This window comes from Tursiops truncatus, chromosome 16, assembly GCF_011762595.2.
Source record: "Tursiops truncatus isolate mTurTru1 chromosome 16, mTurTru1.mat.Y, whole genome shotgun sequence".
Lineage (NCBI taxonomy): Eukaryota > Metazoa > Chordata > Mammalia > Artiodactyla > Delphinidae > Tursiops > Tursiops truncatus.
The window spans coordinates 71,920,553-71,944,984 of NC_047049.1; the positions used below are offsets into that span (position 1 = coordinate 71,920,553).

Genomic DNA, 24,432 nt, shown 5'->3' on the forward strand with positions numbered 1-24,432 from the left:
GGCACTGTGCTATTTGACTAAGATACAGAGTTAATATGGTTCAGTCTCATAACTTAATAATAACAATCCTAGACAATTTATATGAATAGCATTTATAGTTTATGAAACAATTTGACATTTTATGTAACTTAATACTTACAGTAACTCTTTATTACTGACATTGAATGGAATCTAGGAATGTACTAATCACTCTCAGAAATCACTCTTCTATCAACTTCATTGCCATCAAGGGGCCCAGTTCTACATAACATCTCTTACTGTCAGCTTGACCTACAGAGGAAGATCATAACTAAGCATTTCATCAGTGCTATTCCTCATTTACTGGTGCATTCCTTATGACATTGATAAGTGGGGTACCTTCTGGGCTCTACCAAAGAACATACTGGGCTGGTGGGTTTTCCTAAATTATATACTATGATACATCCACTCAGGCATGTCCAGTTCACTTAGCGTTTTGATATCTTTTCTATTTTTTGCCATGGTAGGTGCGGCATTTTTTACTTGGTGTTGTCTTCCTCCAAGCTTCTAAGAGCCATCCTCTAAGACAGCATCAACATCATCTCCTAAGGGACCTTCCAGGGTGCTAAATCCTGTGTTACTCAAAAGTGCTCCTACATAAACTCTCTCTTCTCTGCCTTTATGTTCTCCCCTGCTTGATCCAGCAACCTCAGCATGAAGTTCCATATATGTTCTCCCAATTCCTGGGGCACGTGTTGGGCTGGAACCCACAGCTCCTCACAGTTATAGCCCCTTTCCTTTCTCATCAGTCCCCGCACTTCCACAGCAGGACTGAGTGGTGACTCAGTGCCAGTTACTCACCCAGTGGCCAAGGATGAAAGTGAAAGAAAGGCAGAGGACTCCAGCAAGTAGAGAGAACTGAACTTTAACAGAGCAGTTTGGGCCACTTTTCAGGCCCAAAGAGTTAAGGAGAATATGGGGAGTGAAGATTTTTTAGAGTATCAACCCAGATTTCCCTGTGCCATGTCTCAGGGTCTTACATCTCCAAATATAGCCCTGCCATTGGCATAGAAAACATGCCAAATTTGAGAACTCTGTCTCTATAGTTCTGCTACTTGTATAATTAAGGTTTGGGACGCAATCCTTGCTGCCACCAAGAACCTCTGGCTTTCATACTCACTTTTTAATTTGGTGACTAAACGTGTCAATTTTCATTATCTTTTCCAATGTACTGATTGCCTCCATGCTATAGTCATCCAGTTCCACAGTTATTATAACTATTCTTTCTCTCTTGCTCAGGTTGTCTAATACTGTGTTTAAAAACACCCCCAAAATTACTGGTGTAAACAACAACAATTTTAGTATATTTACAGATTCTGCAGGATGAGAATTTGGAGATGGTACAATAGGGAGGAATTGCTTTTCTCTGTTTCATGATGTCTGGGATATACACTGGGAAGGCTCGCATATCTTAAGGTTACTCAAAGGCCTGAGAGCTGAATTTATTTGAAGGAGTGGTTCCTAACTGGGAGTAGTTTTGTCCCCATGGAATACAGCAATGTCAGAAACATTTTTTGTTTGTCACAGCTGCAGGAAAGAGAGAACTACTGGTAGTAGTAGATAGAGGTCAGAGATACTGCTAACCATCCTACAATGTACAGGAAAGTCCTGTACACTGATACAACTTCCCACAATGAAGAATTGTCTGGCTTCACATGTGAATAGTACTGAGGTTGAGAAATCCTTATCTGGAGTCTTCTTCCACCATATACTGGGCACTTGGGTGAGGACAACTAAAAAGTCGGGCTATTCTGGGACCTCTCCAGATGACGGACTCCCTCATAGCACGGCAGCCTCAGGGCAGCTGAATTTTTACGTAGCGGCACAAAGTTTCGAGAATAAACAAGGTTGTCACTGAACCATACACTTTAAATGATTAAAATGGTAAAATTAAATAAACAAGTAAATAAAAATCTATTGTTTGAAAAAAGTAAACAAGTCTAGTAAAAGCTACATGGCCTTTTATGATAGATTCTCATAAATCACATAGGATCACTTCTACCATAATCTATTGATCAAAGCAGTCAAAGTTTCATTCAAATTCAGGGATAGAAGACATAGTTCCTACTTATTAATGGAAGGAGTATAAAAAAATTTCCAGCCATGTTCTAAAGACACCATAACCCGTATCTCTTATAAATCTGAGATACACCTCTCAGTGCATTTTATTCTATCAGTATCATATCCCAGTTCCGTACCAATTAGTCATTAACAATTGCATTCTTATAGCATGTCAGGCACTACTCATCCTCCACCTACCACCAGTGATGGAGTTCTCTCTGCTACTCAACTAGGGGATCATTCAGCTCCAAAATCTCAAAATCTCTTAGGATAACTTCTGGTTCCAATTGTCACAGATCAGGTTCCCAGGAAATAAATACTGAAATTCTGACATCCGCATGTGAGAGAGTTTTTGAGGGATGCTTTCAGGAACAACACCTCTGAGGACATAAGGTGAAAAAGAACTGGGCAGAGGGAGAAGTTGAACTGTGTTGCAATTACAGTAACTTCATGGATCCTACAGGTTGCTCCAAAGATGGGACGATCCTTTAGAGATGCTTGTACCAGAGGTAAAAGTTTCAGTCTTTTGTTCCCCTGCTTCAGCCGGTTATTGAATGCAGGCTGCTCCCTTGGAAGGGGCATAACCTTGGGCTAAGCAGTGTAAGTAAACAGAGGGCAATTCCCCCAATAGGGACATAGTCATGAGCCTTCAGCAGCTAACACTCTTGACGGCTGGAGGAATGAATTCCTAAAGGGGGATCTGGTTGGTGCATTCACTACAGGTCTTATTATTTTTTTTTTTACCAAAGTAAGTTTTTATGATCCACATTTAATTTACTAGGGACGAAAATTGCCACTTACCCTTAGTGCTTGCTCTATAATTGCCATTTGGTTTACTTTCAAGTCCAATACGTTTGAGATGTGCCACTTGATGTATTATATAATGACCCATCTCTGTAGGAATACAACAGATACTGGTAACAGCTTATAACCTGATGCAAATAATTCTAGTTGCACACCACACGATTCAAATTTGAAGCAATCCATTGGGGGAAAAAATTTCCTTGTTTTTCTGTTCTGTGAAAAATAGTTGACCCTCCACCCATAAGATATTTCATTCTTCACCTCGGAAAGAGAGTTCAGGTTCATACAGTTCACTGAAGCTCAGCTCAGAAAATAACTACATGGGCTGTTTTTTATAATCCTTTCAATACAGAAAGGAACAAAATTGATGACAAAATTTCCAAACTATTTTTGTTAATTAACATTTATCAAGGTGAAACAAAACCTGTGGTTGATCTTTTTTTTTTTTTCTTTAGGATTCATTTAGGAAGACTTACTAAATGCTACCTCTCCATAGAAAATGCAACCCTATGGTCAGGTTTTTGGAACGCCTATGGAATTTTTGTCTTTGAAATACCAGTATTAGTGGTAGACACACCATTAAAACGCAAGTAATAGACGGTAAAAGGAAGTCAAAACAGAAGAAACTGCCTCTCAATAGCAGGGCAAGGACTAGGGTGAGGCAAATGAAGCGCCTCGGGTGCAAAATTTAAGGAGGCATTCACCCTTAGCCATTGATTCTGCCCTTGCAGGTCCCTGAAAATGAGTGCCTTCTAAAATTCTTCACCCAGGCCTCTCTTGCCTTATCCTAATCCAGCCCTGCTCAGTAGGACATCTGAATAGTAATCAGGTATGAAGTTGGTGGAATGGGCATGTGTCGACATGGAGTGTGTATTTACCAGTTCATACTGAGTGCCTGTCATTCTTCTAATCCCCTTTTTGGTGGTTCTTTGACCAAAAGTCACCCCCACTTTGTACCATGGGTTCCAGCTAGCTTAATCGTACCCAATTTGACCAGGAGTTAACATCTGAGCTAGAGACAGTTGTCTGTGGTCTGTGCCCTTTGATGTGATCTGTCTTGAGACCTCTGCCCAGCAGCGGCATTTTATACCAGATGGTAACAGTTCAAATCAATCTGATCATGTTTTGGAGAATTTGAATGGAATTTACAGTGAGAGTAAGCAGAGACCAAAGTAGTACCAAGTAGGAACTCTCAGAAAGAGAAGGTCACAAGTAGAAGTGGAGAGAGTCAACAAAGAGGTAGCTGGCAGCAGAACCAGAAGAAGCAGCCCATGGAGAGTAACAGGTTGAAGAGTTAACTCTAGAGCATCAAGCACTATTTGAGTCGTGTTCAGACCACTGGCTTCAGACTCCTGTGTCTACTCTTCTATCTTAAATTGTGATGATGACACCCTTGCTTTCACTGAAGCCTGACTACTCAGTACTAAAATGTTTCTCATCTTTCTTATCTTTTTCCTTCTAATAAACCACTATTAATAGAAATAAACTGTGCATTTTCCTGTACATTTCAGGGCTACCATTCCAGAGGCTCGCAATAAAAGTGTTTTGTCCTAAAATATCTTCCCCAGCTGCTGACCATAGTTTCTAAAATACCATAATAGGTGATTCATTTGTTTGGGTCCTGAATGTATTTCAATCTTGATGAATTCCCTGTTAAAAGGCAAGTACACCTGGAAGGGGGACATTTGAACTGCTGCCAGACAGCCTCTGTTTTATTTGCTAGTGACACTCATGAGAATGAGATGGAAAAAATCCTCCTAATGGGAGGATTAACTGAGGGGGGAAGGGAAGGAGGACTCTCCTAGGTCAGCTCCATCCTGTAAACTTTGGCCTCAGCAAACACCAGGGCTGGGTCCATCCACAGGTCATATTTTCACCTAGCTTGCATGATTTGGCTTAAAATACATTTTTCTCTTCTAAGAGCTGACAGCTTACAAAATAAGGTGTTTAAGTGACCGTTGACCAAACCAGAACTGAGTTGCCACCCTGGTCCTCGCATATGCAAAGAGCACAGGAGTCAGAGCCAGACTTGAGTTCAAATCTTGGTTCTGCTCTTTAGGCACTAGGTAACCTTTAGATGATAAGGTAATTTTGCTTCCTGAGGTGTGTCCTCATTTGTCAAATTTTGATAAGAAGATTTTGTAGGGTTATTTTGAGGGTTATAAATAACTTAGGTACCTGATCATAGCTATTACACAGGAATATTTTCAATAACCTGATGAGTAATACAAAACTTCTGCTTTAAGTTGAAACTTCAATACCAAATACTGAAGAGCCAATAAATCTTTGTTCTTCACTATTTCCCATCACAATCAAGTTGTCTTTGTTCTATCACTTCCACACACACTAGGCTCTCTTTAGCCTCTCTGCCTTCATTGGGACAGTGAATGATGATAACATCATCACATCATTTATTATATAGTATTCTATAGTTTACAGAGGAATTTTCGTGTATTATCTCATTTGATCCAGTGAAACAGGTTTTATAATCCCTAGTTTTCAGATGAGGAAACTGAGGGCCAGAAAGTTTAAATAACTTTCTAAGGTTACATAGTGTTGAGCTGCACTCTGAAGCCTAGGAGCCTTGTAATTGCCCAGCCACAAAAGTGAAGAAAGAACCCAGAGACAGTGACAGCGACATTCACTATTCATTGCATAAGGAATCTTACAAGTCAGAAGCAAAAGGTCCCAGAGCGATACCCCACCACCTAAGGCAGTGGGCGGGCAGGCGGGTGGGCAGGACACGACAACAGTCTTCACTGCTTGGAAGAGAGGGAGGCTACCATTTATAGGGGGAATTGACCTCAGATTGGCTCGTCAGTTATCTGGGAAACCAGCGGCTGGGGCAGGTGGCAAGCTTGTAGGTAGTTACTGATTAAGCTCTACGATTAAGAGGATTGGATATTCATGTGAGTAGGGTGTAGGTGAAGCAGGGAGTGGTCGAGCAGGGGATGTACAGAGAGCAAGAGAACCACCATCTTGAGTGACCTGATCATACACATAGTGAGTAAGCAGTAGGGTTAGGCCTAAATTTCTTTTTTTTTCTTTTTTTTATTTTTATTTTATATTATAGTTGATTAGCAATGTTGTGTTAGTTTCAGGTGTACAGCAACGTGATTCAGTCATACATATACATGTATCTATTCTTTTCCAAATTCTTTTCCCACTTAGGTTATTATAGAGTACTGAGCAGTGTTCCCTGTGCTATACAGTAGGTCCTTGGTGGTTATCTAGTTTTAATATAGCAGTGTGTACATGTCAATCCCAAACTCCCAATCTATCCCCTCTGCCACCCTTCCCCCCTGGTAACCATAAGTTTGTTCTCTAAGTCTATGAGTCTGTTTCTGGTTTGTAAATAAGTTCATTTGTATCATTTTTTTTAGATTCCACATACAAGCGATATCATAATTGTCTTTCTCTGTCTGACTTACTTCACTTAGTTTGATAATCTCCAGAGCCATACATGTTGCTGCAAATGGCATTATTTCATTCTTTTTAACGGCTGAGTAATATTCCATTGCATATATGTACCACATCTCCTTTATCCATTCATCTGTCGATGGACATTTAGGTTGCTTCCATGTCTTGGCTATTGTAAACAGTGCTGCAGTGAACATTGGGGTGCATGTATCCTTTCGAACCATGTTTTTCTCCAGATATATGCCCAGGAGTGGGATTGCTGGATCATATAGTAGCTCTACTTTTAGTGTCTTAAGAAACCTCCATACTGTTCTCCATAGTGACTGTACCTATTTACACTCCCACCAATAGTGTAGGAGGGTTCCCTTTTCTCCACACCATCTCCAGCATTTATCGTTTGTAGATTCTTTTATGATGGCCATCTGACTGGTGTGAAGTGATATCTCATTGTAGTTTTGATTTGCATTTCTCTAATAATTAGCAATGTTGAGCATCTTTTCATGGGCCTCTTGGCCATCTGTATGTCTTCTTTGGAGAAATGTCTATTTAGGTCTTCTGCCCATTTTCTGATTGGGTTCTTTGTTTTTTTGATATTTAGGCACAAGAAAGTTTGGAGATTAATCCCTTGTCAGCCGCATCCTTTGCAAATATTTTCTCACGTTCTGTGGGTTGTCTTTTCATTTTGTTTAAGGTTTCAAACTTTCTGATTTCAAAGCCCGTGAGGTTTCCACAGTGGTTCTCAGCCCTGGCTATTCATTAGAATCACCTGGGTGCTGTAAATTATCCATGTCAGGGCTCCACCGCAGACCAATTAAATGAGAATGGCACTGGCCTGAGCCTGGGGAATTTTTTAAACTTGCCAGGACATTCTTAGACTGATTTAAACCAGTTCCAGTGAGAGTCCTGACTCTGCTATGAAACTTTCCTCAACAAAGTTAAGCCATCTTATCTCTCTAATGAATCTCTTATTGTGTTCATTAAAAATTCTACATAATTAGTACTTTATCTTAGAAGTCAGATAGTGTAAATTCTGGAAGGAACTTCATATCCTTAATTAGTCTGGTTCCAAAACTTGGGTCTGAGGACTGGTCAGCAGAAAAGTAAGGACAACATAGCAGATGCAAGCTGATTTTCTTTTGGAAGAATTGATCATTATTTTAAAATTTGTTTGTGTTAAATGTCCATTCTTTTCAGAAATAATGGTTTGTTTTGCTCATATCGTCGTTTAGAAACATAAAACTTTGACAACCCTTTAATGCATACCAAATTATTTTTGGAAATTTTACTGGCTTGTAAAATCCAACAATTTCTGGAAAACACTGATCTTTCCCAGTCCCCTCACTTTGCAGATAAGGAAACTGAGGCCCAGAGAGAAGTTCCAGTACTCAAGTTCTGCTCTATGTAATGCCTCAATGATTTTAAACTTATTTTTAAAAGTAAAGTTTAATTGTGCCTTTTAATCTACATGTCATTCTGATGAATGCAGAGAAAGGAAACATGATTGGAAAAGAGAAAATAGAAGGGTAAAAAAAAAAGCTGTAACTCAAGGACTCTGGAATTGTGACATAACAGATTTGAAAATAAGCCAAAGAGAAATTCTACAACTGTAAAATACAATAACCCAAATTAAGAGTTCAATGGACAATAATAACAACAAATTGGTCACAGCTGAAGAAATAATCAGACAACTGAGATGTAGACCAGAGAAAATAACACAACAGTAGACAAAAGTTATAAAATACAGAAGAAAGAGTGAAAGATGTAGGGCATACAGTGAGAAGGTCCCTGAAAGAAATAAGATAATGGGGCTTCCCTGGTGGCGCAGTGGTTGAGAGTCCGCCTGCCGATGCAGGGGACACGGGTTCGTGCCCTGGTCTGGGAGGATCCCACGTGCCGCGGAGCGGCTGGGCCCATGAGCCATGGCCGCTGAGTCTGCGTGTCCGGAGCCTGTGCTCTGCAACGGGAGAGGCCACAACAGTGAGAGGCCCATGTACCGCAAAAAAAAAAGAAATAAGGTAATGGAGTGGAGGCAAAACTTGAAGAGAATTTTCAAAGAATTCTTCCAAAACTATTGAAAGACATCAAGCCATAGCTTCAAGAAGCCAAACAAATCAAAAAAGAGAAAAAAACACATCTAAATCCAATTCACTGAAAATGAAAAACAAAAGAAAGAACTACTTAATAGTAGTTTTAAAAAGGAGTATATCTTCAGTCGTGAAAATTAGATTAGCAGTGACTTCTCAGTAGCAATCATGAAAGCCAAAACACAGTGAATAGATATATTCCATATGCTGAAAGAAATAATAGCCAACTTAGAGTTTAATATCCAGCAAAAAAAAGAATTTCCAAAAAACAAAGGCAAGAGAAAAACATTTTCAGACAAATGAAACTGCAAAAAAGTCTCTCAGAGTTCTTAACCTTTTCTTGTGTCATGGCCCCTTTGGCACTCTGGTGAGACCTGTGACTACTTTCTCAGAATAAGGTCCTTAAAAACATAAAATAAAATATGTAAAATCACAAAGGAAACCAGTTTTAATCAAATACAAAATATCTAAAAGATCAAATTCATGATATAGTGATATGTTTATCAATGTGCTGAATGACAAGACCTACATATAGAACTAAACAAGAAGATCTAACTAACAAGTGTGTATGGTAATTTCTTAGTTAATTACAGTAATTTCCAAGTAGGATAAGTTTGTAAAAAGTTTATCTCCTAGAGTTTAGTCAGAAAGCTAACTGCTCGAAGTTCTCTCATGCAGCAAGGAAGTGGAACAAAGCAATCAGCAGGAAAGCTGATACCTCCCTAAGGCATATCCAAGAGGCAGGGGCTGGGGTCACCCATATTACAAAGTGGTTGGTACAGATCTTTAATAAAGAGAATAATAAACAAATTAATAAATAATAATAAACAGTCAATCAATGCTTCTGCATAAAAAGAATGTGTAGGTTACACGGGTGTGTACCATTTCTATTTAAAAAATATCCTGACAAAGAAATGTCATCTTTCTTTTTTTTATTGAAGTATAGTTGATTTACAGTGTTGTGTTAATTACTGCTATACAGCAAAGTGATTCAGTTATACACACATATATATATATATATATATGTTCTTTTTTTAGTATTCTTTTTCATTATGGTTTATCATAGGATATTGTGCTATAGGACCTTGTTATTTATCCATTCTATTTATAAAAGCTTAAATCTGCTAACCTCAACCTCCCACTCTATCCCTCCCCCAGCCCCTCCCTCTTGGTCACCACCAGTCTGTCCTCTATGTCTGTGAGTCTGTTTCTGTTTTATAGATAGGTTCATTTGTATCATATTTTAGATTCCACATGTAAGAGATATTATATTATAGTTGTCTTTCTCTTTCTGACTTACTTCCCTTAGTATGATAATCTCTAGTTGCATCCATGTTGCTGCAAATGGCGTTATTTCATTCTTTTTTATGGCTGAGTAGTATTCCATTGTATATATGTACCACACCTTCATCCATTCATCTGTCAGTGGACATTCAGGTTGTTTCCATGTCTTGGCTGTTGTGAATAGTGCTGCTATGAACATAGGGGGGTGCATGTATCTTTTTGAATTATAGTTTTGTCTGGATATATGCCCAGAAGTGGTATTGCTGGATCATATGGTAATTCTATTTTTAATTTTCTGAGGAACCTCCATACTGTTTTCTACAGTTGCTGCACCAACTTACATTCCCACCAACAGTGTAGGAGGGTTTCCTTTTCTCCACACCCTCTCCAGCATTTGTTATTTGTAGAGAAATGTCATCTTTCAACATTTTCTCTTTGAAAGTATATATGCAACAAAGTCAAGCTTTAAATAAATACTCACTGCTTCCTTCCATCTTATTTAAAGAAAATAAGAATTCTGCCTTTAATTTCCAAATGTTTTTGTTTGCTTTGGGTAGGAATGAATCTTCTCAAAGCAGTTAGTGTCTCCATATAAGAATTTCATCTTTAAGCTGTTATTAATGCTATTTCTGAGAAAGCAGGTTGTTGGTATTCTTGTTCAGATTATAGGGGGAAAAGATATATTGTATCAATGCAAAGAGACACTAGTTATTTAAAGTATTCCCTTAAACAGAGCATCCTTAATGTACTATGATAATCGCCAATCTGTGGGCTTCATTTAGCCATGAGGTACTTCTTCCTATTGGCATAAACGTTAATAGGAAGAATAGGTGTTTGGGTGAATATCTGATGATAAATAATTTGAAAAGCTTTTAAAGCTCTGAAGTGTTGAGTTTATTATTTTGACAAGAATAAAAACTGGTCTTCCATCTGCTTGTGCTCATAGCTGGAGCTTCTGCCCTTGCTCAGATGACATGACCAACGTGATCATCACCTGCGGGTGCATGTTACACATCTGGCATTCTCCCCAGTGGTTTTCAACTAGCTCAGCTTCTTCTTCCCCTGTGAAACCACATGGAACAAAATAATTGACTTCCCAATTTTGCTGGCCCAAATCTACACTGTGCATCATTTCCCCCTCGTGAAAGCTCTATCCAGGTGGCAGAAAATCAACTTTAGAATCAGAAATAAGGGTCTTTGTTTCCTTGCTTCCTTTATTTCCTCAATCCAACTCTCGAAACATTTTAAGATTCCTGTAAAGCCAGTATTGAAGTGTCCCCATTAGAGCTTCCAAAGTACCTTTGTGCCAGAGGCAGAATAAAAATCAAATTGGCTCTAAATGCTTCGAGAAGGAGGCCCAGCCATAATACTGTTACTCATCGTGGGTTCTGATAGCTCTGGATTATCAGGCTGTGCCCCAGCCCTCACGGTAAGTGGGCAGCCTTCTTCCTGGGACTTCATTAACCCAGTGAAGCTGCCAGATGAGGAAGAGGGAGCTAATTTCACACCCAGGCTTCCAAAGAAATTCTGAGTTGTTTCAGATCAAGCTACCAAATCCATATAATGGGAGTAACAATCTCCTTTCTTAAATGTTACCTGTATTACTTGTGAGATTTGGGTTTATTATAAAGGTTTGAGCAAGCAGAACCATCTTCATAGATTCTATTAATGATTTATTTTCCATTTTACTTATCTTGGAATAATGCATAACTAATATCTGGGCGTATATACCCACAGAGATTTACAAAGAAATTAATGCTAAAATGCTCAGATGAATTTCAGAATGTCCTTCTTCCCTTTTGTGAGAAGAAAGATATTTTTAAATGATTTTGTTCACCCGCCCACATTGTTCTCCCTAGGGTGTCCTTCTATTCAGCATTAGAAGGCCATTAGACAGGACCAGGGTGGCAGTGATGCAGGTTATCTACATTGAGGCTGACCAAACTTAGTGGAAGATATAAAAGGTTCTGCTACACTGAGCGGTTGCTGAACAGGAACCTTGTTCCTGTTGCCCTTGTTATTCACAATGAGTCCTTTGTCTCCTGTCCTCATCCTATCCCTGCCACACAAGGTAGTGCCCCCAAGGTAGTGCTAGCTAGGTCACCTGTTGCTCCACTGCTAACTACCACTTACTTCATTTGCATGTGTAGTAAGTTGCCTGTAACCAAGGCAACCAGGGATGGCACTTGTGCAGTCAGTCAAGCATTTCTCCCATCTGCAATAGCATTCTTACTCACCTCACTCTTGTGGCAGCAAGAAATACACGTTCAGCAGAATCCTTCTCCATATGTCATCAGTTTCTCCACAAGGACTCAGGAACTATACAGTTTTCTCTAGGTTTATTAATTAACTTACTTCTTCTAACGAATCTTGGTATTTTTTCCTCCTCCAGTAGATTACACTTCCGACAAGTTGGTACACTCAACATATTTCAAAATCAGAAGAAAAAATGTACAAACATACAGACTCACAGACAACACACACCTGTTCTTGGATCACCACCAGTGAATGTGTGTGCTCTGTGGAAATTAAAAAAAAACCTTCAACGGGATGTTTATTCTCTGGGCATTTTCCCTTAAAGCAAGGACAGACTGCTATGCCAGTGAGACTTTTACAGTAACGGGACATAACCCATGAAAACTCTTGGGTGGATTAGACTACTATCCATGAACCTCCTCTCCTTTGAAGCTACACTCTTACTCTTTTGGAAATTTCATTCGTTCTCCCATATTTAAATACTATATATAATGAGGATTCTTATATTTGTATCTGCAACCTGGAACAGTCCCCTGAATTCCAGATCCATAAATTCACCTGCCTACTTGACATCTATATCTGGACAGCCATTAGGAATCCCAGTGTGACTATATCCAAAGAAACTGAGCTCCTGATCTTGTTCTTATTGCAAATTTGTTCTACCCTCAGCCATTCCCTTTTCAGTTAGTGGCAACTCCTTTCTTCCAGTTTATTATGCCAAAATCTTGGATTCACCCTTTACCTCTCTTTCCCTCATCATCCCACATCAAATTGGTTATCAGATCCTGTGGGCTCCCCTCTCAAAATACATCCAGAATCCAAACAATTCTTTAATCTCTTTAACTGCTAGTAACTTGGTCCAAGTCACCATTATCCCTTTCCTAGGTTATTTCAGTTGGCTCCCACCCTTGTACCTTTCTTTGATCTTTGTTGGTCATAATATTATTCTCAACATACCTGCTAGTGTGGGTGAGCTTTTAAAGATAAAGATTAAACCTGATCAACATCCTCCAGGGGCTTTCCATCTCAGTCAGAGTGAAAAACCAGAGCCCCTTCATAGCTTATAAAGGTCTAGTTGCTTTCTGACTTCATCTTTTCTACCCTCTTGTTCTTGTTCAACCTATGCCAGCCATGCCATGCTCCTTTTCAAGGATTTGAACTTGCTGTTTCCTCTTCTGGAAAGTTTTCTTACCAGATATTTATCCCTATGGTTGGCTCTCTTATCTCCTTTAGGTCTTTACCAGATAAAGGAGAAGGGAGAGAAAACTAATATAAGAAAGGGGAAGTGAGCAAAACATTCTATAAATGTTTATTTAATACAATAAAATCAGGCAGCTATATCGTTGTGTAGGAGATATACCATTGCTAAGAGATATATCATTGTCTAAGTGATAGACAAAAATCAGAGAAACGAATGAGCATCTAGAGGAATAAAAATGAAAGTAGAATGAAATCTAGGAGAGTGAATAAAAATAAAATGCAAAGACTTTATCTCCAAGGCCTTGAGGGGTCCAGATGACATAACCTCAGAAGTTCCCTTCTTGTCCTGATGAGCAGTAAATTGGAGAACTCCACATAGGTAGCCATTTCCATTGTTTCTACTATGTTCAGTCTGGGTAAACCTTTTACTAGACTGGAACTCTGACGATCAAACAGAAAAACATTATCCCAAAGGTAAGCCAGAAAGTAGTGATTCAAAAGGTTAGGCTAAGAATTGAAATATTAAAAAGACCCAGGAGGATTTAAAATATTTTTCCAAAGAATCATTTTAAAGACAAGAAAGTCCTTTTCTAAGTATAAAAGTAGTGGTGGTAGAAATATTTGCTGGTTCACCGAATTGTGTTGGCTTGTAAGAAAGTTATTCCAGAGTGAAATCCAAGTGCTTATTCTCTTCCTCCTCATAAATCCTAACTCAGAATATTCTGGAAATGAAGCAGGACGAAGAATACCACTTTTATCCAGATATTTACCTTAGTAGACTATCCTTAACCAAAATTATTCAAATGTGCCTTAAAATTGTTTGAAACTGGACAGCCTCTCAAGGTCTTATTTGATTGTATTTATTTATTTTTGTAAGGAAGATGCCACTGGAGGATGAAAATTTAAAACATCAAATGACAATTTGAGTGCAGATTTTTTATTCTGTAGCAAAATTTCTGTAACAGAATTTGTCTTTGGGAATGGCCATTTGGGCAGGGTCTTTTATTTACGCAGATATAACACAGGTACTCACCCATTTCTCTTCTAGAACACTGCTTCTGACCAGCAATTAGTAATATAAACTAGATGTATGATTGTACCTTTACAGATTAAGACTTTTTTTGTTTTTAATCTAGACATCCCTATCTACAAAGAAGTGCTGTGTTGTTCTTATGAGGGGTATGTGTGTATGTGTGTGTGTATGTGTGTGTGTGTGGTTAAGAAAGAAATTAGAAGCTAAGACTCGTTGATGGCAGGAAAGATGAGATAGCAATTCTGGCATGTCTTCACCTCATGCTGGCGGTTGGATCATTAAGAATGGATGTTCCTGCCAAAGTGAAAGAGTGGCATGGATATATATACACTACCAAACATAAAATGGCTAGCTAGTGGGAAGCAGCCGCACAGCACAGGGAGACCAGCTCGGTGCTTTGTGACCACCTAGAGGGGTGGGATAGGGAGCGTGGGAGGGAGGGAGATGCAAGAGGGAAGAGATATGGGGACATATGTATATGTATAACTGATTCACTTTGTTATAAAGCAGAAACTGACACACCATTGTAAAGCAATTGTACTCTAATACAGATGTTAAAAAAAAAAAGAGAAAAAAAAAAAGAATGGATGTCCCTTCTAATCTTCTAAAACCCCCAAAAGTGGCATACTTCCAACTGTAACAACTTTTGTCAAATATTTTACTTGCTCTATTCCATGACTTGGGAGCTAAACCAAATCTTATAAACAAGGGCGGGGCATTCCCCTAAAGAAAACTATGTCTCCTCTGTCAAATCACCTGAAGGAGAAAAGGGGGAAGGCTTTAGTCTGGAGGAGGAAATGGGCTGTGAGCTGATGAGCCTAAATTGGAAACTTCTGATAAAAGGCATTTTTCTGAGAGGGGGTAGGCTTAGTTTTGGAACCTGGTGGCTGGACAATGTCAAGTAAAGAACCTTGTGGAAGGGCATTTCCAACAGGTCTAGAAAGAGTGATGTCTATATCCAGTTCCAAGCTTTTTTTTCCTGCATTGTAGTTCTCTTCTCAGGTGACAGACAACCAGTATATTTCATTGTTCCTTGGAAATTCCCAGGAAATACTTGGAAAGTATGGATTCCATTCTGAAAAAATAAATGGATTTCTCAGGGCTCACCAGATGCGAGATGAGAATATCGGTTTGGGGAAAGGATTCCTTCTGAAGGCTGGAGAACCCATGGAAATCTGAGGCATGCTTGATTATGTGAAGGTTGCCAAGTTTAGAGTCCTCAAGTCCTTCAGCCTCCATATATTAGAAGAGGGGCAATACCCAGCAATAAGTCTTATCTCTGACACAGAATACCACCTCAGGGCCATGATCACTGGACAGATTCAGTCTCTAGCCTCAGTGATCAAATGCAAAGTCAGGAGTCACTTTGTGCCAGAGCAGTAGTTTAACTGTGTAACCTAAATTCTGTAAGTCATAACAGCATCATTAAAAGAATAACAAAACAGTATTTCTCTGGTTCTGCCCTCACTGGTATTTTTGCGATGCCAGCCAGTCCCACTTCTGACTGCCTCTGCAAACTTCCTTACAGAATGCATCACATGCTCCTTAGCCTAAACTCTGGCCCGCAGTCTAACTTCTGTCCTCTCTCTGCTCCCGTTCAAGCTATTGCAATCAGCTGTCTCTTCTTGTGTGGTAGCTGCCCCAAGGTTTAAGTCCAAGGCTTCTGTCTCCAGTCCAGATGTAAGCCGAACTGCTCCATGTGCCAAAGGCCTCCAGAAGGAAAGAAGGTTCCCTTCATCCCCACTTGCACATTTGCACACACTCTGCTACACAGCACTGTCTTCTGCTCTCCCAGTCTTACTGAGGTTTTATTAGAGTTGTTTTCTTTTTCCCTTAAACTGCCTCTGTATTGAAATAGTCTCTTTCCAGAAACAATCCATGACTGTGCAAGAGATGATCCAGAGGACATATTAAGAGGCAGACACTACACTGGACTCAAAGTTACCTCTGACCTCTGACTCCAACCTATTTTTCTTGGCCTGAATTTGTGAACCCGACTCCCCCTTCCAGTTGGATGAGTCTTTCCTATTCAGCGCCCTGGAGATCAGCCCTCCAGGCCCTCTGGACAGGCCCAGACTCTAAGCAAAGTGAGGTTCTGTTGGTGCTGGGAGTGGGTTGGGAGCAAGCACATAAAACAGCCACCACCCTTTGACTGCATGTCTCACTATCTAACCGTTAATGTTTTATTGCATATTTCATGTAGTTTCCTCTAGAGCTTTTTTGATGGTTATCTTAAAAATCATTAAAAGATGATGATTTGGGGGAAAGTTTTTCAGAAATGCAGTCGCTGTCCTTCTCCCTCCCAAGCTACCTCCCTCTGACTCAAAATCTTCTGTATCCTTAGGCACACTGATCTGGAAACCCTGCCATAGGAAATATGAAAGTCTCTTCCCGATTAAACTTCTTTCTTCCATTGGATTGTTCACTAAGGGAAGGTGGTAGATGGCACATATGCCCTTTAACTCCCTGAATCCAGTCTTTTGGAAGAGTTAAACCCTCAGGTTACATGGCAGATTCTTCAAACCTTGAGCCCACTGGCCTTCAAATGAGCTAAGAAAGCATGAGAAGCAAAAAGGCCTGAGGCATATGGATAGACTTCAACATTTTACTGGCCATTGAAAAGGAATTGTGCACTGCACTATTTAGAAATTCACCCACTATTACATTTTGTAAATGGATATGTCTACATTTATAGATGTACAAATAATTTATGCTAAGTAAAGTTATGTTTGTTTTATGGGCAAGGACACTCACTAGGTCCTAGGAAATCCACAGAACAAGCTGTAACAATAATTTCAAAGACTCTTTTGCTGGACCTTGGCACAGAATTATCTGATGGTGGTAGCAGTTGTAGCATTTTGCCAGTGAGATCAGAAGTTCACAGAAGCATAGGGCTTCATTCCCTGTTAATTTCCTGCAAAACTACGTCTGAACCATGTTTTTGGTTCTAATTAGAAAAGTAACTCATGATCAGAATAAAACACTTTGAAAACACATAGAAGTATGAAGACAACAAAAATAACTTACAATTCCAAAATCTACTGATAAGTACTCTTAATATTTTGGTGTATTCTATTCTATTATTTTCTATACTCTTTTACTGGTACACATTTTTTTTCACATTTTAACATCTTTGAAACAGATGCATCTTATAATTGGTGACTTGCTAAACTTGTTAAAATAATTATTGAAAGAGTTTTTGTCTTTCTTAAATGTAGGTATATGAAATGATGATGCATCTTAAAATCAATAACCACAGATTAGGTAATCATTTCAGACATGAAATACAGAATATATATGTATGCATTTGTGAAGCTCTAATTATATTTAGGAGGATTTATCATGGTTCTCTCTTATTACTATTTTGTATTCAAAGGAAAACACTCTAGTAATCAAAACTAATCAAAATTTTCATTCCATTCTCTCAAAGGACATCAATATATAACCCCAGTTTACTTCTTAAAATTCTCTTTCCCAATTCCGTGCTTCCAAAGCTTGTTCTCAACCCTTCCCTATTCTCCCTTTTTCCCCAGTCTTTTTCATTACTCCTTTCTTTAACCTCCATCATTTTCCCTGAAATTATTACTCTTGAGAGTGAAACTGACCATATCTGATGCAGTTCCTTTCTGCATTACAAAGACCCAGGAACTCAGCACTCAAAGAGAATTTTCATTAGAGGCTAATAAGTGAGAGAAAGAGAGACGGGGGCAGGGGGGAGAGAGAGAGATGGAATATTAACATTAATTATTATTATCCCTGAGAAAACAAATACACAGATACAGAGATATATGTAATAATATCCTTCTTCTGGTTGTAAAAAAATATTCAGCTTGATGGAGCTTATTGATTTGAAGTAGTAAAAACAATACAAAACAAAAGAAACAAAACCTTTAGTTTGTACATAAGGTTTACATTTCCTTTAATTCTCTTACACTTGGCTTCTAATAACGAAATATAAGTTAGTAAACATGTATCCTTTTCTTATTTTTTTTTTCTTGCGGTATGAGGGCCTCTCACTGTTGTGGCCTCTCCTGTTGTGGAGCACAGGCTCTGGATGCGCAGGCTCAGCGGCCATGGCTCACGGGCCCAGCTGCTCTGCGGCATGTGGGATCTTCCCGGACCGGGGCACGAACCCGTGTCCCCTGCATTGGCAGGCGGACTCTCAACCACTGCGCCACCAGGGAAGCCCAGTATCCTTTTCTTAATATGTAATTCTTTTATATAAAAAACACTTCTGAGAATATGTTATAACCTTGCTTTTCTCACCTATCCATCTGAACAGAACCTACCCACTGCTCCCTTGGTACCTTTGATAGATCCCACTTTAGCAGACACAGGGGCTTGGAGGAGTTAATCAACTTTCATCAGACTTGACTTGTACCTCTTATCTTTTACTAAATACTTTCTCAGAGTATTCTCCTTTGACACAAAATGAGTAATGAAGTTCAAAATTCCAGCAAATGCTAACACAAAGACTTCCATTCACTTCCATTCCATGCCTGATATCAGTTCCTTCCAAGGGGGAGGTCTTGGTGAAGACAAGAGTACCTTGGAGGAGAAAGGGAGCATAGAAAGGGAAAACCAGGAGGAAGCAAACAGCCAAACCTACTACTTCATCCTCTGGACTCTGGTCACCCCTAGACCTAGATTACGGAGAGTTCACCAAAAAATGTGGCTGGTTACACCAGGACTTTATTCTTTAAATATCGAAATTACATGGGTTCCAAACTGTTTATACACAAGCCTAAATTTTAGATTCTTCAGAAAGCAGGGGAATCTTCCCCCACATCTGTTCCTCAAATTATAGTAATCATACAGAAAAGTCTCCAGACAACATTCCTCCCCATTACCATTCTTCACCTCTGTTTTCTTCAGATATTTTATTTACAAAAGAAACAAGAGTGAGAAGGAGAGAAAGAAAGAGAGAGGCTTAATGTAGATAAACATCAGACAAATCAGAGCTGAGACTTAATCCAAGCAAAAAGGGAGTCAGAAGGGTGCAGCATAAATTGCTCTGTACACAACAGTACATTCACAAATAATGAACTTTAAACATTCTTTAATGTCAAACAACATTCTCCCCAGGCTTCTTTATCCTGCTGAGCACCAAGAGGTTGGCATCAAGCCCCAGGTGACACCGCCTCTAAGGCTAAAACAGAAATGCAAGACAAAGAAGAAAGAAAATACCAAAGTCAGTGTTTGTGCTAGATACATTTCACCAGCAAAGCCAACAGTATCTGTAATCAATTGGGCTGGGAAACAGCTTTTCTTATAATATCGTTGTAAGTGTCTGTAATAGCTACCAAAACTTAATAGGATTTTAATTATACATGGGGTTGCATACAAGAAAAGAAAATAGGGCACTGTCAATTCAAAGAGATAGTGTAAATCTCCCTTTTCTCACTGATGTCTGGGTAAGCTGAGAAAAGCACCCGAACAAGGACTGTGAAGAACTGGCAGAAAGATTCATTGAGAAAGGCACATTTGTCAGCTCCTGGCTGATGTGGATAAGCAGACAGAGTTAAATGAACCTTGGATAAGTTAAGAAAAAGTTTCATTTAGGCTCACCTGACCTACAGATTTCAGTCAGTTCCTCATGTGACGACAGGACAAAGGCTTTGTCAGAGTTCATTGCAAGATGCGACAGACCCAAGAATAATGTGTAGGTAAACTCTAACAAACCTGAATAAAACAATGAAATAATATAACAATGATAAACAAAAAGAAGGAAATAAAACTGTCCATAATCTCCACCCCACAGTTATAAACACTACAGACTTTTAACAGTTGGATCCATCCACTTATCCATCCACAACTTACTATGCAGTTTTGTGTCCTATTTTTGTAGTAAACCTCTCATTTACAACTGACCACCTGACCTGAAGAGTCACCTCCTTCTCTGCTTGTCACCCCAAATGCATCTCTTTTTTAATGTCACGCTGCTAATGTCTCCTTGTCTTCACATTTCCCTCCCTTCCTCAGCTACTCTTATTCATTGATCCCACAGATATTTATAGAGTACATATTGCTGGTGTAAGGCAGACACTCTTCCCTCCAAAGAGCCAGACCACTACCCCTGTTGATGAACTTAACCCCTGAAGCTGAAGACACACAAGGTCCCTGCAGAAGAGCTGCCTGCCCACCCCCATCACCCAGACTCTGCCTGTGCACCAGCAAAAGACCCTCAAATGAATGTTTCTACCTCCTTCCAATCTTACCTGACCCTTAGCATCCTAACCAGACTCCACCCTTAAGTGCTCTGTCAGGTTCACCTTGTCCCCCAAATTCCCTGCTCACATTTTCACAGCTACACCTAGAACAGTGTCACACTATATCATGTTGGACTAACCCAGTTGAATATTGTCATGTAGCAACCTCAACGTGTACAATTATGAAGTGGAACCTTAGACCAGAATCTCTCAGACAGATTTCAGAAAGGGTGTCCTACTGCACATCATCACAGAAAAAGCCAAGGGCATTTAAAACTATTTTAGCCTCTGAATTTGGTGAGATACAGCTAGGGTGAAAAGACGTCAAAAAACAGAAGGCTAATGAGTCAGGTGTGTTTACTTTTTTGAGACTCTGGTATCAGCAGGGGTTTTATATGCCTGGAAGGTATGTGTGTTCCATTTGCCTAGTTTTTATTTAGAAAAACAAAAAAAGAAGGGCTTTTGTGGGCAGGAAGACTGACCTTGGGAGTCTGAACATGGGAGACAACATAGAATGGTATTGAGAGCATCAGGGATCAAGGCCAGCAGTCTGACCTTGGGCAAGTGATGGAACTTGACTAAACCTCCAAGTCCTCAGCTGTAAAGCAAGGAGACAATAATAATAATAGTTACAGTGAGCATTAAATACCAGACTTTAACACATAGTCAGTATTCAAACAATGTTAGGTGATATTAGTATTAATGTTAATTAATGGAAATAACACTCTAAAGCAAAAACTGCATAATCCCTTATCTGAAATGCTTTGTGCCTCTTAAACAGAGTAGGATTAGAAAACTTTACATCCCTTTCAATTCTATGGCTCTCTGATTCCCTATGACATTCTCAGCATAAGAACAATCACAATAACCAAATTCGTGATGCTTAATGGAGCCTTGGTGAGTCAGGCAGTGGGCTAGATCCTTTACTCATGTCATTTTTTATTCAAGCCCAAACCCTATGAAGTATCAATATTATCTTCATTTTACAGATGAGAAAACTAAAGCTCAGGAGAGCAACTGAAGTGCTAGAGGCCATACTCCTCTGAGAAGTGGCAGAGGTTTAATCTTAACCTGAGTCCTTCAAAGCTCAAAACCTGCGCTCTTTCCAATATGTTGCACTTCTATATGGAAACAGGAAATGAGTCATTTGTCCTCAGATGGTTTTCCAGGGGAGGAGTGTCTTTCCTCTCATTGGTCTACACTCATTTGTTGAGCTCCTTTTGTGACCAATAGTAATACAAAAGTAGCACCCATCTTCAAATTGATTGACTGGGCTGGGGCTGCCAGCTAAGGCTGAAAATCACATCTGACTAGACACTCATCTAATGCACTTAGTAGTCTTAGGGAAATCTACGACAGGTACTTAGATGGTAAAAAAAGTCAATTACCATTTCAATACAGTGGGTTTGACATGAACCAATAACTTTAAAACTTCTGTAAACTGCAGGAATACGTATCTTCAGTGTTTTCACCTTTGAATAGGGAAAAAGTGACATTTGAACTCATATTTAATGCTGGCTCTGCTATCTGTGGAGCCACTACTTCCTAGACGTTAGAAGCTGTGGGGAGATAGTGAAGATCCCGGGGTAACAATAACAATGGAAAATATCTTTGACCAAGTCTCCAACCAATTATAGTCACTAGGAACTAGAGTATCCTCCCTTCCTTTAGCATGATCCCAAATGTCTCAGTGTACCCCTTGAGAGCCCGTTACCTTTATTTACTGTCAACATCAAGGTCATGTTTCACCAAACTGTCTGCTAGCCTGACTGGTGAGCCACTAGTTCTGCTCGTAATGGTCCTTCAGTGTCACAGCTGTGGCTTCTACTGCCATACGACTGCAACTCTCAGAGGCTAGGACTCCCAGCCTAGGGTTTATGTATGTTTATACTGGGCTCTCCAAAGTGTGGTTGCCTGTTTTCTTTTAATCCACTCTTGAGGCAAATAGACAAGTTTACTTAGGAATGAGTTGGATGACACTTGAGTGGCACAGCCCAGATCACAACCAAAACCGTACTGCCAAGCTGACCATAAGAGAGTATCCTAGGAGAGAACTCTGCTAAAGAGCAGGTGTCTGGTCCAATCAGAATATTCCTTTTGGAGCATGATTCTTGATGCATGTCTGTCTGTCTTCTGGTGAGATGAGCAGAGTTCTTCTGAGGAGCCAAGACCTGATCACCTGTTTCTGTTGGAAGAATGATGAAAAACTCAATGTACATCTTCATGTAAATCTAATTGCTCCTTACCAGTAAAATGACTGACTAATGTGTTAAAAGTTTGACGTAGAAACTACCTAGTGGTTTATATTTCCTCTAGAACAGAATCATCAGCAAAATAAGAAAAAGGCAATTTTCTTCATGCTCCTCACAGAAATGGTCTTTGTGTGGCCTGTTCTGGGATTCCTGGATTTACAGTGGCCAACAGACTTTTTGAGTTTCAGGATTTGTATAGAGTTATGCTGACCTGACATCAGTCCCTTCCTGGGCTTGGCTTGGTTAGGAAAGGTGCCCCAGACTCAAATGTTTTCTGGGGCTTTGATAAATGAGTGCAGTGTTTAAGACATAATGAGGAGGATGGTATCTGTGGTAACCCGGAGTAGACGGTTAGATGTGTCCTTTTTAAAAGAAATCTGCAGCTGCCACCAAGCTTTAGCCAATTATTGCCGTCTAGGAATACAGGTCCAATATTGTCAGGTCATCAAATTAAAATAGAAATCTGTAAATAATGATGATATAGGAAACTTTTAAGTGTTGATAAGTAATGTACTTTTCTTAAACATTTAGTGAGCCAGTACTTTCTGGACCAAATAAAATATATCTGGGAGCTAGACATGGCTTATACAATTTGGGACTCAGTCCTAGTCATTGTTTCCCAAGGTATGGTCCAAGAAGCACCTGCATCAATGTCATTTTTTTTTTTTTTTTGCCGTACGCGGACCTCTCACTGTTGTGGCCTCTCCCGTTGCGGAGCACAGGCTCCGGATGCGCAGGCTCAGCGGCCATGGCTCACGGGCCCAGCCGCTCCGCGGCATGTGGGATCCTCCCAGACCGGGGCACGAACCCATGTCCCCTGCATCAGCAGGCGGACTCTCAACCACTACGCCACCAGGGAAGCCCCCATCGATGTCATTTTTTAAATGAAGATTTAGAGGCCTACCCCAAACCTACTGAATCAGAATCTCCAGAATTAAGACCCAGTGATCAGCATTTTAAGTAAACATTCTTGGTGAAAATGATAGGGGAGATTGGCCCAACATTCAGGTATTGGATTTTCTAAGACTGGGAGATCTGAGAGATGGACATGTTCCTATATCACAAATAACACATTAGGACCCTACCTCTATTTTAATTATTCCTCCTCTTCCTCGTCATCATCATCTTGATCATTTGACCATTTAACAGATATTTATTGAGCTCCTATTAAGTGCCAGGTTCTGTTCTAGGCACTGGGGGATGCAGCACTGAACGAAAGATGCTAAAACCCCTGCTCTCACGCAGCCTGATTCTAGTGGGGAGAGAGAGAGGGTAAAGAAGTTAATAAGTAAAATCTAGTAGGTGAGATGGTGATAAGTGCTAAGGGGAAAAATAAAGCAAAGAAGGAGGACAGGAATTCTGTGTGGGGAGGGTAACGGGAGAAGGAAGTTGACATTTTAGACAATTTTCAGAGAAGGCCTCACTGCCTTGAGCTGAGACCTTTAGGAGAGAAGGGGAGTGCCATGTGGAAATCTGGGGAAGGCATTCCAGGCAGAGAGAATACCAAGTGGAATGGCCCTCAGACATTTGTGATGCAGTGACTTTGAGGAACAACATGGAGGACAGATTGGCCAAGAATAATGACCAAGAAGAGGGTAGTAGGAGAAGAGGCCAGAGGAAAGGGGCTATACTGTGTAGGGCCTTGTGGGCCAGGTAAGGACTTCAGCCTTTTCACTCTCAGAGAGATCCTGGAGGGTTTTGAACAGAGGATGGCAGGATCTCTCTGGCTTCTGAGAAGGGGATGAGGAAAGACCATTTCGAAAGGTATTCCAATAATCCAGGTGGTATGGGCCATGAGGATAGTGGTGGAG

At 39.9% G+C, this 24,432-nt stretch overlaps 1 long non-coding RNA gene across 1 annotated transcript in view; it reads left to right on the plus strand.

The window, feature by feature from the left end:
• Window positions 1-24,432, plus strand: part of LOC141276692 (uncharacterized) — a 407,388-nt gene that overhangs the window by 271,141 nt on the left and 111,815 nt on the right. The gene's annotated exons all lie outside the window — the stretch shown is intronic.